Consider the following 18,500-nt stretch of genomic DNA (forward strand, 5'->3'; position numbering starts at 1 on the left):
AAGTTTTAAATTTTGCCAATTTTTCATCCTAATTCTGTGCATATTTAGCTCAAAAAACATGAAAGATAATATTTATCTCGAGTAATATAAGGCACACGCTTTATAGAGGTTTTATTTTAAAGCAATGTTTTCTTGGCTTTCTTATTAAATATTTTCGTAAAAGTTTTTTGACTATTGCTTATTTACCAAATTTTGAGGTTGTCTTTTTTTCCTTTTTTATTGTATCACATTAACGACAGTTCTTATTTATTGGCACTGCAAAAAATTCAAAACAGTTTTAAGCAAAAACAGAACAAAAAGCAAAACAGCAAAAAAGGATTTCAGTGAATAGTATATACCTTCAACGGCTGCGAAACGGTTCTCTCGCAAAATTAATTAGACATTTTTTGTTTTTCCCACTATTTGTCGATATTTTTGTTGTCATAGAGCATATTCCTGACAATCAATAGCTCTAATTGCTTTCATTATTGTTGAATTCTATCTAGTTACTAATTTCAGTCTTTAACTAACGGTTTTAATGACTTTAGATTAATTTTTTTATGGAAATAAATTTGAAATTCCAAATTTTCATTCTATTTGTCGTCAACAAATGACTTAGCCTCAATATTGACGGGGCTCATCAACGTACACGTACTGTTGCTCCAAAACTTTTCTTTTGTCTTGATTATGTTTTTTAGCTGATGTCTTTAGAGCCAAAACTGTGTATTCAAAAGAATTTCCTGAGTTTTCGATACTGCTCGAAATTTGTTGTCTTTTTGTTCTATTTCTTGTTTGAGTTTTTGAAAATATGTTTTTAAACAAATCAGTGCTTATTCCAGATCTGTCACTTTTATCTTGTTTCTGTCGTTTTTGTAGTTTGATCTTTTTTGAGAGGTGGCATCATCTTTCTAAAGAATCAATGTCACATCTTTCTCGTCATGCAATTTTATTAATGTTTTTATTTTGAACTAATGGTTTCTTGGCTTTGGTACTACTCAGTTTTAAAAAAAGTGTGACTTTTGTCTAATTGTCCATTTCTGAGTTTATAATGACCATTTGAGCATTGTAAGCTATTGCAGTTGCCCAATTGGCGTTGAAAAAATGCGCTTTTAAAAATATTTAATGTTCTTCATGGATTTTTGTTTATTTGTGTGATTTTTGTTTTTTTTGCACATTTCTGAGTTTTTAATGCCCATTAGTGCATTATAAGTTTTCGCAGTTGCCCATTTAGCGTTGAAAAAACGCGCATTTGAAGATATTAAATGTTCTTCATGCATATCCTATCATTTTAGCGGTTGCGACAACGCCTCCTTTATTTGATTTTTTGTTTTTGCCTTTCTTTTGTCTTTTTATATTCGCCGTCATATTATGGAAAATGACCAGTCTTTATTGTTTTCTATGAATGAAAAACTAACCTTCTAACGAGCCGAGTTGATAAGTTTTAAACAATTTGAAATTGGTTGTTTTCATAATTGGAAATTTAAATTTGAAGTTTGCCCAATTTGCTCTTATTTGTCGACATGTCTAACGAGTCTCATTATCTCAGGTTATCACGGGTTTCATATCTTTTTTATGATGTACAGGTTACTTTGTTGAATTCAGATTATATCTGATTCCATATTCGTTTTGTTATTAAGGGTTTTTAAAATATAGTTAACGAGTTTTGTTCCTAACTAATGTTTGCTATTACTTGATCATTTTGTTTGTCTTGTCTGGTACTCTCTCTAATGTTACGTCTCCCCGACCCTCTAAGCCAGCACTGCTGTTTGTTGAACAATATATGAAGTCTTGGAAGTTTTGTATCTCTTCCTGATTTGTTGGACAATCAAATAAAAACCTGGATGAGCGGGTTCGGAACATTTTGTGCAAACGCACATTACCGAGCCTTCTTGTTAACCGAAATCATCAAACATTTAGTCAGTTGATGCAAAACTAAGTGTTGTCAAGATTAAGCGAAGTTTAAATTTTCTTGGAAATACTCCGGATGAAAAAGTTATAAGGAAAAAAATTTGGACCTTATTTGAACCATGGGAACGTATTTTAATACCGCATAGAGAGCATAAAATTTCATATGTCAGGGAATCTCGAAAAAATGATGGCTAAGTTTTCGGGTATCTATCCAGCTGGCTTCGTTATCTATTCAGAATTCTCTTAAAAAACAGGTGAAATGTGAACTGTGCAAAATTTGAATATGCACCTACCAAAACATTTGAAGGTGTAGTGTTTATAAGTTTTTGCAACGTTTATACACCACAATTTTTTTTGGATTTTAATCAATAACTGACTTTAATCAATAAACATGCAACTTTTCAAAATAAAAGGCAGCAAAATTTCACAATAATCAACAATATAACAAAATAAGCTCTCCTTCCGGAAAAAATGAGAATTAGCAAAAACAACACAACAGGTGCACAGCAATTGATTGTATGTTCGTCTATCTTCAGCCGTTCTGCATTCTGAGTTTCGGAATCTCCCGAAACCTCATTATCCGTAAAACTGAAAAACATTAAATTGGACACTCAAGAAAACCGGACCAATGAACCAGGAACCGTTTGTTTTCATAAAGATTTCAAATTGGAGATTATAAAATATTATAACTTGTTTGCGTTTATGAAAAAACTTTAAAAGTGAAGATTTTAGAAGACGATTGTAGACGTGGTTGAAAGAGATTTTCCTGAAAGCAAAATTTGTCCAAACGAGGCATTTATTATGCTCTGTCCCGACAGCAAAGAAACAAGTTTTGCGCAAAAATGTTTTTTAAAAGTGCTAAATATGCATTGGAAAACCCAAACCCTGCTCATAACCACTCTATTTTGGCGTCAGGATGCCAACTTTACTGCTCAAACTAATGGAAGCAAGAAAAGCTGTGGGTAGTGCCATGGTATGTTTCATTTCAGACTGCAAGAAGACCGTTTCAGTGTTAAAGAAGAGAAGAAAGAAACACTGCAAAAAAACTCCAAAACATTGGCAAAATTTAAAAAAATGTTCAATTGGACTTGAATTTTTATTAGATAAGGTTTTTAAAATGCTGAAACTAAATGAACAAAAGTAATGTCAAATGATGTTTTTTGGGGTCTAATTAGAAGGCTGCAGCTTTGGGAAAAAATGTTGAATAACCAAGCAATAACGAAAATTCGTAAAATTATCTTTGAATTCTAAATTCCAAAAAGACTAAGTTACCCCAAAAAATTTAAAAAAACAAATCTGAGATTGCTAACACAAAGACACTTTAATTAGTATATGCTCATCATTGAACATTGAACGCCTTAGTTCTTTTTTATCAATTTAATGGGACTTTTACTTCCACTTCTACTTCCAATTTATCCATTTCGGTACACTTATCAGTTGAACTCTTAAAATGAGCAATCGACTTAATCTATTGGCTATCGTGAACAACGCTATATTTCACTAATTGCTTAGTGTATTTTCATTCTCAAATTTCGTACAAAGTTAATCTCTTCCTTATCCTTGCATTTTAAATACAGTGAATTAGTCTGAGGACAAGCATTTGGTCTGCGAACGAATAACCAACACCAAACCTGCAGCATTTCGCATCGACATTCTTAAGTCAAGAAATTGATCTGAACGTAGTGCAGTCAGGAAATCGAGACTCCACAAAGACTCCATTTTCGGATTTTGGTTTACCACCTGTTCAAGATCACCCGTTACGCCCCAGAAACGTGCGGGTGCATTTCATTTAAACTCTAATTTAGCTTTTCGCACTTTCACCCGAAGAAGCTGAACCATGACTGTACTTGAGTAGCGAAAAAACAGATTTTTATACTAAAAAACCCTCTTTGCGAAATTGATACTCTCATGGCTCGGGTTCGGGAAGACACTGTTCCCTCTGAGAGCAAAAACTTGAATTCAAACAGTGGATTTCTCATCAAAAATTTTAAATCTAGAATTGAATCATAACATGCTAATTAACAGCGAGTTTTCGTCGAATAGCTCGAACAACAAAGTTGAATGATTTTGAGTAGCAACGTTAGGATAATTTGAGGTGCTAGAAAAAATATCAAAGTAAATGAGGCACAAAAAAAACAAAAAAAATGGCTAGTTGAATCCAAATAATAAACAGGGAAGCTCGTTAATGTTTGTTCGCATATGATGTTCCGACCCGCGCTTATCTACATTTTTGACATAACTGTCAACCAAACGAAGAGTTAATCAAAAATAGATATTTGAGTTTTAAAAAATGTTACATAATTTACTAGATGAATTACATGGTGCCATGCCCCATTACAGTGCTCATGTGATCTCACATTATCAATAGAACTGCGGGAGAAAAAAAATGAACAACAAAACAAGCAAAAGAAAAAACAATTTAGTCGGCAAAAATTCGAGATTTAAACTAAAAAGCACCTAGTAACAACGTCAAAAACAAACAGAAGAAACCTTAATTTCGCATATTTACCTTTTTGCTACTTCAAAGCAGATGTGACTTTATATTACTGGAACTAGGTAACAAGTTGACAAAAAGAAGCAATAGAGAAGCAAAAAAAATAATCAACCAATGTTTTTTAAACCAATTACTTGCAACCGTCTTAAAAACTACTAGCTTTTAACGAAAAACTTCGTAATAAATTTATTAAAAAGTCATTACGAAACCAGTAGAATCTGTCTGTGTTTAGACTGAGCCACAGAAATGCTAGTCTAAAGATGAAGATAAATTGAAAAAAAAATCTTAAACAAAATGCGAAAACACAAGTTATAGAAGTCTTTAAATTCTTTTGCTGTTATTTGAATATTATGTTTTCATTTCAAATTTTATTAATGTATTTCAGTTAAAAGTCTTTTTTTAAAAAATATGTTCACTTGGACCTCATTTGAAAATCATTGTGATCTGTTATTACTTGAAAGTGCTTAAAGAAGAAAAAAAGGAAAACAAATATTGACCACTAGCCAAACTTTTTAGAAAACACTTATTGGTCAACGAACAAAACGTCGTTTACGAGGTAATATCAATAGTCATTTTGATATTCGAACTACAGGGAAGTGGATGATGCCTCTCAATGATGAGAATTAGATACAAATTAACGGATGTAACAACAAAAAAAAAACTTTAAAGAAACGTTTGAAAACAAATAATATTATGAACTTTAAGGCTATTTCCAATAGATTTTTTGAATCGAGTAACTTTATCTGTTCAACACTCGGTTAGATGCGTTTGAGGCATCTCTACTCTTTGCGACTACATTAATAATAAAAAGCAAGCAAAAACTTCAAAAAGAAAAAAAGCGAAGACTGTCGAAGCCATTAAAAAATGAACTATTCATTAAAAATAGTTTCATATAATTTTTTTAACAACAATGGAATTCTTTGTAACATGACTTCAAAAAGCAAACGATTTTGGAAAGGTATAAGAAACGCTACATTTTAACTTTTACCCCATTTTTACGTTCATATTCTACGTTTATGTATCTACGTTTGTTATAGCTTAGGTTAGCTATGTGAATTGGATAAGTTGTGTGATTACACTTTGTGAAATCTAGTTTGGAATCGCAATGCGAGTCCTGAATTATGTGTGTTTTACTGAATTTACTAGATGGAATCGCAAGGCGAATCCAGATTAATTTGAGCTTTAGTAAAAGAAGAGCGATTACAAAGACAACTTGAATTCTGGAGACTATTCGAGATTATGATTACTTAAAATAAAATAGTATGAACAAACTATGAAATAATTTAGTAGATTAGCGAGGGTAATTTATAATTTAGTACACATAAGGGTTTCGATATATATTTATGTATCCATAGGTAGCACATTTCCCCCATGACAAGAAAAATTTTGTAATGTATTTACAATTTTTTAGAAAGAATCAACACAAATAAATTAAACGTGTGGAAAGGAATGAACAGTACAAGTGTCAGAACCATTAGTGGAAAAGCCCCACGAATGTAAAGTAAAGTGAACAAAAAGGCATTATTTTATGCATTTGGTAGAGCAAATACATGTGGAGAAATATAAGTTCACAAGCAGTGGATAAACTATTGAATGCTGTATGAATGGAATTGCGAGGCAAATGCTGTAATTATAATTTTTAAACAAAACGAAATTGGGATTCGCAGAGCGAATACATATAAGAATTGCGATTGAGGAAATGAAATTGGAAATTTATGAAGAAATGAAACATAACTACAACAAATTGGATTTGCAGGGCCAATACATGACTGAATTTTTATAAATAGTTTTTCAACAGTTTTAAAGTTTTATCAATTGTCTTTACATTTCGTTCTCTGCATCCCATACTGACATCTCTCCTTCTTGATCATATTTGTAGTAACGGACTCGGGAGTCGGGTGGAGATACTTGACCAATTTGAATGTCGGGCCGTGGTGGAGATGGAACTCGAGATTGTTCAGCACTTTGAATTAAGGCAACTACCGATTCTTCGGTTGCTGAACTTTGCTTGTTTTGTTTTTCGCCTTAAGTTTCTTTGGTTTGGAGGGGTGAGAAGATGTCAGTGAACTAGTCGGAGAAATGTCTGCCTCCGTAAATCCGTAGAATTGGGGTCGTTTTCTCTTCCGCCCTTCATTCTGTGTTGCAGTATCTGATCCTAGTAACGATTCGGGTTGTTCTTGAGGTGGTTTTACTGGCGGAGCGGGTACTGATGAAGGTCCAGGTTGATCTTGAGATGCACTTTCACTGGATTCGTTTGGAGGGGCTGCGGTTCGTCTAGGTCTAGGTTGTGGCTTTGTGGGTTTGCGCACGGTTAAAGCACGGGTGACAGTGGAATTGACAGATGAAACTACTGATGTGCTGTCTCGTTGTCGGTGAGGTATTTTGATTTCTCCCCTCTTCTGTTTCTTCAAGTCATTGCTATGCTTAGCTATTTTTGTTTCAGTTATTTGTTCATACGGGGCGGGTATGCGCTGTGCGTAAGTCCACAGATTAGTGGCACGCTCCGCTTTAGTGCCAAACTTTGCCAAATCACTATCCCGAACTTTAACGGGTGCTCGTCCTGGTTCGTTGATAATTGTTGTCGTTGGAGAGGATTTGGTCACATATGATCCAGGTTTGAGGACCTCGTACAAGGCAGCCAGTTGTCGTTTTGCTCTCCTCTTGTTTTGGCAGTTTTCGGGCAAGTTTGAAATTGAAAGATGCCTCAGTCCTGGGAATGGGGTTCGAAATTTCGGGATGGAATTTGAATCGGGATTTCTTGTTATCGGAGTCACGATAGCGGCGGCCTGCGTCCTTTTGTGCTCGACACATATTTTTCTCGATCTCCAAATCGCTCCTATCGGGATTGACCCAGCCCAACTCGTCGAGGAAGTCATCTGCGGGGACCCTGTCGGCATCTAAATCGTGGTTAATAAATTTTTCATAAGCTAAATTTAGACTCGACGGAACAGTACTAATATTCTTAAAAGGTGTATTAGCCGGGCAACCAAAATGAGCTTCGAACAGCGTTATCTTTGTGGTTTTCTAATTTGTTAGTCGAAGATCTGAGAGAATCTGTTTAATTGCAGTAGAAGTGGCAAATGTTTCTTTATTCTCTGCTTTCATGTAGGATAGACGCCGTTTTATTGTTTGAATCATTCGCTCCACTAATTCAATAGCCCTATGATCACCTACAGGAGCGTCGAGAATGTCAATATTATTTTCATTGCAATAACTTGTAACTTGTTTAGCTACTAGACAGGTGGCTTGATCTAAGCGTATTATTCGTGGAATCCCATAATTATATGTATATTCTCGGAGAAATTTAACTACATGGGTTCCGTTAGCCTCTTCAAAAATCTCAACTGTGGGGTACTTTGAAAAACGATCGATACATGTTAGAAAGTAGATTTCTTTATCTTTTTTATTCAATATTGGACCTCCAAAGTCAATTTGAACTTCCTCATTAGGTTCTTGACATAATTTTTGTGGATGCCACTTAGATTAAGGGATGATTGGTTTGAGGTTCTTAACAATATGTGTACACGGAACACAATTGGAAGTTTTAGCAAGAATTTCCCTATGCATGTAGGGCCATCATGCATATTGGGATAAGGAGATCATCCCCCAGCTTCCTGGATGCGTCATATGAATGGACTCGAGTACAGCACCTTTTATCGAGTTCGTGGATGTAGTGGCTGACCTCTTTACATCTAGCCTCGTCGTTATGCATTACACAGTCCCTGATTTCCTTTAGAACAGCATCCTTGCTGGTAAGGACTGCGAGGAAGGACTTCGTGAAGAGTTGATTTAGGTTATTTTCAAAAATCTCCTCCCGGGATAGCTCAATGTCGCGGTGTTCGGGTGATGAAGAGGCCTGGGTATTGTTGATGCTTGCACTAGTGCTTGTATTGGGCGTGGATTCTGCTCTGAATGTGACTCGGGGAGTTTGCGGTGAAGTTGAGGGATTGTTTTGAGCGGACTCATTAGCAGACATTGTGATGATTTACTTTATTGTTGGTTTTTGTGGTGGAATATAGCTTTAAATTTTGTGATTGGATTTGCAGAGCGGATACTGTATTAGTTTTGAGCAAGTGATTCGCCTGACAATTGAAGTTGGAAATGATTTTTGGATTGTAATTATTTACTTTTGCTAGAGTAATGAGTGAGTTGTTTGAGGCATTTGGAATATGTGCGCTGCTTTTAGCAATTTTGCAAGAGTGGACGCGCGTCTTGTTTACGTGTAATTGATTTTTGCTGGTATGGTGCCGCTTTTGGAGTGGAAATTTATTTGAGTGACTAAATAATGTTGTAATTGCGTCATGAATGCGGGAAATTGTAGCTACCATAAATTCCTCATCATATTGAGTGATGCTTTTTGCTTTCTGATTTCATTGGCGCGGAATGTAATTAACTAATCCCCTTCTATGCCAGGGATATGTTCTATATTAAAATCAAAAGGTAGTAAACGATCTATCCACCGTGTTAATCGACTATTATAGGATTTATTTGAACGATGAGATTTTAAAACTGAAAGAAGCGCTCTATGATGGGTCAGTACTGTAAAGTTTACTCCGAAAAGATAATATTTAAAGTATTCGATGGCCCAAACCACGCCAAGCAACTCGAGTTCATTGATACTGTAACGTTCTTCATTGCTATTAAGGAAACGAGATGCAAAAGCTACCGTTTTCCACCCTTCACTATCCAATTGTTCAAGCGCAGCGCCTAGAACTTGGCAAAATGCATCGCAATTGACCCGCGTTTCCAAGGTCGGATTAAAATGAGTTTTTTCCGTAGCATTTGCAATTGTAGTTTTAATATGTTCGAAATGAGTTTGGTGATTTTCTGTCCAGAGAAATTTTTCATTTTTTTTAATAGGGGCCGAAGAGGATGACAAATTTTTGCCAAATTGGGAATGATTTTGCTTAGATGATGAACACTACCCAAGAATGATTGCAGTTGTTTTAATTTTTTTGGAGCCTTGATTTCTGCTATTGCTGCTGTTTTCGATTCTATAGGTTTAACACTAATTTTGGAAAATGTAAAACCTAGCCAGTTTATCTGGTGTTTTGCAAAATGACATTTACTTAAGTTTATTCTAAGATTATCGGCATCAAGTTTTTGTAAGCATTTGTAGACGTATTGGATGTGTGAGTCCTTACTCCCTTTGCTAACTATAAGTATGTCGTCAAGAAAGCAATATGTATTAGTCAAACCAACCAATGTGTAATCCACGGCTTTTTGAAACTCCGCCGGCATATCGGTAAGACCATAAAATCCCGTTTTAAAACAATACATACCAGTCGAATCACCACATATAACATTGAAATTACAGTGGCGAGAGGTCTCCGGATAAATTGTAGTTGGCTATATGCGTACTTTAGATCAATTGTTGAAAAATATACGTTATCACCTGGATTAGAATCGTTGATGTGCTCTGAAATAGAATCGATAAGGCTGTCTATGTTCGGCATTTGGAATTTATTTTTATGAATGGCTTTATTCAAAACTTTAAAATCACGGGCTAATTTAACTGATTTGTCTTTTGTAACTGTGATTGCGATTGGTGAAATAAAATTTTTATCAGAGCATTCCCGTAACTTTTCGATATGTCCTTGATCTGAGAGTTTCTTCAGTTCATCAGATACTTTTTTCAAAAGATTTATAGGAACACGCCGACCTTTTTGATGTGATGGGGTATAATGTTTATGAAAGTTTGAGCGAACTGTATGTAATGTTGACTTACCAATTCTGGAGGTTAAATCAGGAAAATCGGTTGCAATTTGTTCTTTGATTGGACAGTATTCCTGTTCTACCTGATTAACTGTATTCGGGCTGTTAGATTGTTTAATTGAAAGTCCAAGGGCAGGGAACAGATCTCTACCCAATAGCGAACGGTGACCATCTGTCACTACTTGAATTTCGATTGGATTCGCGTACCAATTGTTGCTTTGAATTGACGTTTGGAGAATACCTAGCGTTTGAATGAGTTCATTAGAGAAAGTTTTCAATTGTTTGGGAATTGCCTCGCGTATCCACTTTGAATTTGAGTCTTGGAAATGATGGAATTTGCCAGCGTTTCATTTATTATCGTGCAAACGCTGCCCGAATCCACCAAAACATTCGTTGCTGTATTTCCGAATACCACAGGGAGATTAATTGCTTCTATAGAAGTTGTAGAGTCTGTTGAAGATACTGATGCAACACAGTTATCCTCATCCGAAGAATAATTGGATTCCAAATCAGGGTTGAAATCTTCCAAAATTTGATTAACGTTATCAGTCTAATCTTCATTTTCGACATTGGTGACCCGGGGTCTAGGTTTCGGGTATGAGCTAGGATCCTTGGGTTTGCGACAAAATTTAGCAAAGTGATTTTCAATGCCACAGTTATTGCATTTCTTCCCACTTGCAGGACATTTATTTCGATGTTCTGACGTCCAATTCATCCTACAAAAGTGACAAGATGTAGGCTTTTTCCGAGCAGCCGTGTTCATATTTGAGAAGGGGGTAGCATTTGCGATGCGCATCCGTTGTACTTGATTAACTGTGGAATTGAGTTCAGATTTACTTGCAGTCATTTTAAGTTGATTGAGAGTACCCATTTCGATATTGATTTCAATTGTCAAAGCTTTATCGGGTTCTACAGTTTCTTTTAAAAGTTCTTTTTGAATATCTTCATTTTGCATATTGGCAATAAAGACATCTCTGATAATGGTATCTCCCTTTTCTCCTAGATCACAGTTTTCGGAAAGTTCATTGAGATGACCGTAGAATTTTTCTATTGGTTCCCCCTTCTGCTGTTTTTGCGTGAGAAAGAGATACCGATCAAAAGTCATATTACGAACTCGAAAGAAAGTTTTATTTAGAATATACCAGAGACTCCTTGTTGAAATTTCGTTTAAATTGGTAGTCGAATTCTTTGAATTGAAGACTCGTCGGCCTTATGTTCCAAGACTCAAATACATCAACGAGGAGGCTTTCCGATCACAAATTTTCCAGGGTTTCTCTCCGCACAGTACACCTATAGCCTCTATGCGCATGCAGTTGTTTTTCCATGCCGTCTTTACCTGTTCATTACGAGTACGTCGAACTCGTTCCGATTGTGCTGTCGGATTTTCATCCGCATCTTCGTAGGTGGGTTCAGGAGGTAGAATAACATGCTCTGGAGGGTCGACCAAGAGAAGATTCACTATAATTCCTTCACGAGCAAGAATCGCAAGTTTAAGTTGTGTTCTCCAATACTCCCATCGAAGAGGGGGTTCTAGAGTTGCTTTCTCCCAAAAAAGGTTGAATTCCGATTGGAGATTTGCCATTGTTTTTTATTGCTGGCTGCGCCATTTTACAGCTTAGGTTAGCTATGTGAATTGGATAAGTAGTGTGATTACACTTTATAAAATCTTTTGTGGAATCGCAAGGCGAGTCCTGAATTATGTGCGTTTTACTGAATTTACTAGATGGAATCGCAAGGCGAATCCAGATTAATTTGAGCTTGAGTAAAAGAAGAGCCATTTCAAAGACAACTTGAATTCAGGAGACTATTCGAGATTATGATTACTTAACATAAAATAGTATGCACAAACAATGAAATAATTTAGTAGACTAGCGGGAATATAGTTATATGTTAATAATAAAAGTCATCATAACCTTAGTTATAAAAAGCATGATATAAATATTAAAATAGAGGGTAATTTATAATTTAGTACACACAAGGGTTTCGATATATATCTATGTATCCATAGGTATCACAACGTTCATGGCCCAAGTTTTATGTATCTAACTTACAAGAAGTCACTACGCGTTCCGCACATGTTTTCATTCTTTTTTTAGTTGCTTTCCAACAAAAGTGATGCAATTATTGTAAACTTGTGTTTCTTTTTATGCAAAAGATTTGCTTAACTGTTTACTGGAACATTCTTGCGATTTCACTACTTGACTGACCTTTTCACGATTGACTTGTTGCTGTACTCTAGTGATTGGAATTAAGCACATTCACGAAATAAGTCCAAAATACAACCGATTGTGGGAGAAAGGAGAATGTAACCCGTGTAGCGTAGCGACTAATGTTCGAACTCTGGCGCAAGAATTCGGGGGGCTTGGACCGATCACTAGTCAGCAATTTCTGCCCCAAAACAATTTCTAGCTGAAGCCACCTCCTCGTTAATCTTTCGAGAGCAATTGGTCCAACGTTAGTCTGTTTGTGCTCTAGAAAAAACCTCGTGAAAACTGCAAGCTAATGCGTAGTGTAAAGAGCAAATTACTGAGAATACCTCCTAGAAAATTGTCTTTAGAAAAACAAAGCGTTGTCATTGTTTTGCCATTTTTCAATGTCAACATGATTTATCAAAGTTCGTGAATTTGAGACTTGAAGCATCAAGATTGGGTCAAAAAACATCAAAAATTGGTTCCAGGTATCCATCCGCAATTTGTGCTCAGCATAGAGAGTAAGCGCTGTAGGCGCTGAGATCTAATTGCCTTAGGCTTACCTTATCCTTAATTTTAGTGAATACTTGGTTAGCTAGTAGTTGTGTTGCTTGCTGAGTTAACTCAAGCTCCATGCTGTACGTTGTGGTTATCGGGTTTAAATTTAATATCTACGTGCGAAAATTGATCTCAAGCGACAAAAGATCGGCGGGGTTGGTCAGTAGATAGCTGCGTCTGAGGGAAGCTAGGATATGATTAACTGGGTGGCATGGGCGTGGTGCAACGGGATGAGAGGTGCGCGAAGTTTGAGAGGTGGAGGTTGAGTGGATGGTAATCAAGCTCTAAAGAACGGCCGGTCACACCATAAACTTATGTCGTCTCGTTTAAAAGTTTTGTGCATCGAAAACCCAGAGACGTTGAAACCTCTTACTCTTAACCCTCAATAAACAGTCCAGAAATTGATATTGACGCATGTGAACATCAAAATTCTCACAATTCGAACTCTTGAGATTCTTGCTCTAACCACTCATTTTGTTTTCTATGGTTCGAAGTTGATGTCGTAACTCACTTAAAAACTTGAAATTGGAAGAATAAATTGGCAACAAGCCCGAATTACGTGGGGAAATTGCTCTCAAGCGGCTAAGGATCGGCTAAATTCGTCAGTAGCTAGCTGCGTCTGAGGGAAACTAGATTAAGATTAATTGGGTGGCATGGGTGCGGTGCAACGGGATGAGAAGTGTACGAGGTTTGAGATGGGGAGGATGAGTGGATGCCAATCAAGCTTTAAAGAACCGCCCGTCACGCCATAAACTTATGCCGTCTCGTTTAAAAAATCTGTGCATCGAAGACTCAGAGACTAGCGTAAAACTCCAAGAACGTAAGGCTCCAGGGGACAGCACAGCAAACTAATGTCTTACACTAAACAATGCATGAAGAATAGCGTTGTTCACGATGTTAGCTTTAGGCAAACTTCAGCCTCTTGCTATTAGCTTTCAATAAAAAGTCCAAAATATGATTTTGACACAATTTGAACTCTTGAGATTCTTGCTCTAACCACTCGTTTTGTTTTCTATGGTTCGAAGTTGATGTCGTAACTGACTTAAAAACTTGAAAATGGATGAATAAATTGGCAACATGCCCGACTTTACGTGGGGAAATTGATCTCAAGCGACAAAAGATCGGCGGGGTTGGTCAGTAGATAGCTGCCTCTGAGGGAAGCTAGGATATGAATAACTGGGTGGCATGGGTGTGGTGCAACGGGATGAGAAGTGCACGAGGTTTGAGAGGCGGAGGGTGAGTGGATGGCAATCAAGCTCTAAAGAACCGCCGCCCGTCACACCATATACTTGTCGTCTCGTTTAAAAGTTCTGTGCATCGAATACGCAGGGGCTAGCAGTAAAACTCCAAGACCGTAAGGCTCCAGGAGACAGCACAGCAGCCTAATGTCTTACGGGTGATACCTGTTTATCCAAGTTTTGAGAGCGAAATGTCCAATAATTGTGCAAAAAAAAGATCAGACGAATAATTGGTAGTACGAATAATCTCAGAAAACAGCAGGAATAGCATCGCTGCCGTGAGAGCAAATGTAAATTAGACCCCACTGCAGTCTGATCTGTATTGTGTAAAAACCATGTCAACAGCTATGAGTAAGTTACTACCAGCTTCGCAGGTATAAAGTTTAAACCCGATAACCACAACGTACAGCATGGAGCTTGAGTCAACTCAGCAAGCAACACAACTACTAGCTAACCAAGTATACGCTAGAATTAAGGATAAGGGAAGCCTAAGGCAATTAGATCTCAGCGCCGACAGCGCTTACTCTCTATGCTGAGCACAAATTGCGGATGGATACCTGGAACCAACTTCTGATGTTTTTCGACCCAATCTTGATGCTTCAAGTCTCAAATTCACGAATTTTGATAAATCATGTTGACATTGAAAAATGGCAAAACAATCACAACGCTTTGTTTTTCTAAAGACGTTTTTCTAAGAGATTTTCTCAGTAATTTGCTCTTTACACTACGCATTAGCTTGCAGTTTTCATGAGCACAAGAGCACAAACAGGCTAACGTCAGACCAATTGCTCTCGAACGACTAGCGAGGAGGTGGCTTTGGCTAGAAATTGTTTTGGGGCAGAAATTGTTGACTAGTGAGCGGTCCAAGCCCCCCCCCATTTCTTGCGCCAGAGTTCAAACATTAAGCACTACGCTACGCGGGTTACATACTCTTATCTCCCACAATCGGTTGGATTTTAGGAATTTAATTTGTGAATGTGCGCAATTCCAATCACTAGAGTACAGCAAAAAGTCGATCGTGAAAAGGTCGCTCAAGTAGTGAAATCGAAAGAATGTTCCAGGATTCAGTCAAGCAAAAATTGTGCATAAAAGAAGCACAAGTTTACAATAATTGCTTAATTTTTGTTGGAAAGCAATAAACAAGAATGTGGATGAATGTGGAAAAGAAAGTGGATCAATAAATTGGCTATATGCTTGTCTTACAAAGCTATTAGTAACATACTCATTTGTGATGACATAATTTTTCCACAATACAGATCAGAGTGCAGTGGTGGTGGCTGTAATTTACATTTTCTCTCACGGTAGCAATGCTATTCCTGTTTTTTGAGATTATTCTTAATACCAATTATTTGATTGATCCTTTTTTGCGCGATAAATGCACACTTCGCTCTCAAAACTTGGATAAAGAGGCGTAACCCCTCAGATATTAAGTTATTGTGTTGTCTCCTGGAGCCTTACGGTCTTGGAGTTTTACGCTAGTCTCTGGGTCTTCGATGCACAAAACTTTTAAACGAGTTTATGGTGTGACGGGCCGTTCTTTAGAGCTTGATTACCAACCACTCAACCTCCGCCTCTCAAAATTCGCGCACTTCTCATCCCGTTGCACCACACCCATGCCACCCAGTTAATCATATCCTAGCTTCCCTCAGACGCAGCTATCTACTGACCAACCCCGCCGATCTTTTGTCGCTTGAGATCAATTTTCGCCGTTAGATATAAACTTTAAACCCGATAACCACAATGTACAGTATGGAGCTTGGGTCAAATCAACAAGCAACACAACTACTAGCTAACCAAGTATTCGCTAACAATAAGGATAAGGGTAGCCTAAGGCAATTAGATCTCAGCGCCGACAGCGCTTACTCTCTATGCTGAGCACAAATTGCGGATGGATACTTGAAACCAATTTGTGATGTTTTTCGACCCAATCTTGATGCTTCAGGTCTCAAATTCAAAAGTTTTGTTCAACCATGTTGACGTTGAAAAAAGTCAAAACAATCACAGCGCTTTGTTTTTCTAAAGACGTTTTTCCAAGAGATTTGCTCAGTATTTTTTTCTTTACACTACGCATAAGATTGCAGTTTTCACGAAGTTTGATCGAGAGAATATAAACAAACTAACGTCGGACCAATTGCTCTCGAACAACTAGCGAGCAGGTGGCATCGGCCAGAAATTGTTTTAGGGCAGAAATTGCTAACTAGTGAGCGGTCCAAACCCTCAAACTTATGCGCCACAGTCCGAGCATTAGCCACTACGCTACACGGGCTACATACTCTTATCTCCTACAATCGGTTGTATTTTAGGTTTAATTTGTGAAAGCGCTCAATTCAAAGCACTAGAGTACAGCAAAAGTGAATCGTGAAAAAGTCAGTCAAGTAGTGAAGTCAAAAAAATATTCCAGGAAACAGTCAAGCAAAACTTTTGCAAAAAAATTACAAGTTTAAAATACTTGCTTTAGTTTTCGTTGGAAAGCAACTAAAAACAAGAAAGAAAACATGTGCGGAACGCGCAGTGACTTCTTGTAAGTTAGATACATAAACGTAGAGCTGAAGCCTTATTGTGGTTTTTTAGTGGCGACAAATGGGGTTCAAATATAGCATTTCTTATACCCTTCCAAAATCGTTTGCTTTTTGAAGTCATAATGTTACAAAAAAATTCCATTGTTTTTGAGAAAATTATATGAAACTATTTTTAATGAATAGTTCTTTTTTTAATGGCTTCGACATTTTTCGCTCCATTTTTTTTTAATTTGTTGTTTTTGCTTGCTTTTTTATTAACGTAATCTTAAAGAGTTGAGATGTCTCAAACGCATTTAACCTAGTGTTGAACAAACGAAGTTACTCAATGCAAAAACCTATTGGAAATAGCCTTAGAGTTCATAATATTATTTGCTTCCAAACTTTTCTTTAAACTTTTATTTTTGTTGTTATATTTGTCAATTTGTATCTAATTCTCATCATTGAGAGGCCTGATCCACTTCCCTGTAGTTCGAATATCAAAATGACCATTGATATTACGTCGTAACCGACGTTTTGTTTGTTGACCAAAATGTGTTTTCTAAAAAGTTTGGTTAGTGGTCAATTTTTGTGTTCCTTTTTTCTTCTTTCAGCAATTTCAAAAAATAACAGATCATAATGATTTTCAAATTAGGCCCAAGTAAACTTATTTTTTTCAGTTGACTTTTCACTGAAATAGTTTAATAAAATTTGAAATAAAAACATAATATTCAGTTAACAGCAAAAGAATTTAATGACTTCTTTATCTTGTGTTTTTCGCATTTTGTTTAAGATTTTTTTTTCAGTTTTCCTTCATCTTTAGTTCGTTTCTGTGGCTTATTCTAAACAAAGACAGATTCTACTGGTTTTGTAATGACTTTTTAATAAAATTTATTAAGAAGTTTTTCGTTAAAAGCTAGTGGTTTTTAAGACGGTTGCAAATATTTGGTTTAAAAAACATTGGTTGATTATTGATTTTTGCTTCATTATTGCTTCTTTTCGTCAACTTGTTACCTAGTTCCAGTAATATAAATTCCCATCTGCTTTGAAGCAACAAAAATGTAAATTTGTGCAGTCAAGGTTTCTTCTGTTTGTTTTTGACGTTGTTGCTAAGTGCTTTTTAGTTTAGATCTCGAACTTTTGCCGCAAAAATTGTTTTCTCTTTTGCTCGTTTTGTTGTTAATTTTTTTCTCCCGTAGTTCTATTAATACAGTGAGATCTCATGAGCGCTGTAATGGTGCATGGCATTGTGTAATTCATTTAGTAAATTGTGTAACATTTTTTAAACTAAAAGATCTATTTTTGATTATCTCTTCATTTGGTTGACAGTTATGCCAAAAATGTAGATAAGCGTGGGTCGGAACATCATATGCAAACGCACATTAACGAGCTTCCTCGTTTATTATTTGGATTTAACTGGCCACTTTTTGTTTTTTGTGCCTCATTTACTTTGATATTGTTTCTAGCACCTCAAATTATCCTAACGTTGCTACTAAAAATCATTCAAAATTGCTGTTCGAGCTAAGCTATTCGACGAAAACTCGCTGTTAATTAGCATGTTATGATTTAATTCTAGATTTAAAATTTTCGATGAGAAATCCGCTGTTTGAATTCAAGTTTTTGCTCTCAGAGGGAACAGTGTCTTCCAGAACCTGAGTCATGAGAGTATCAACTTCGCAAAGAGGGTTTTTTAGTATAAAAATCTGTTTTTTCGCTACTCAAGTACAGTCATGGTTCAGCTTCTTCGGGTGAAAGTGCTAAAAGCTAAATTAGAGTTTAAATGAAATGCACCCGCACGTTTCTGGGGCGTAACGGGTGATCTTGAACAGGTGGTAAACCAAAATCCGAAAATGGAGTCTTTGTGGAGTCTCGATTTCCTGACTGCACTACGTTCAGATCAATTTCTTGACTTAAGAATGTCGAT

Source organism: Convolutriloba macropyga, chromosome 5 (genome assembly GCF_964194025.1).
Source record: "Convolutriloba macropyga chromosome 5, txConMacr16.3, whole genome shotgun sequence".
NCBI lineage: Eukaryota > Metazoa > Xenacoelomorpha > Acoela > Convolutidae > Convolutriloba > Convolutriloba macropyga.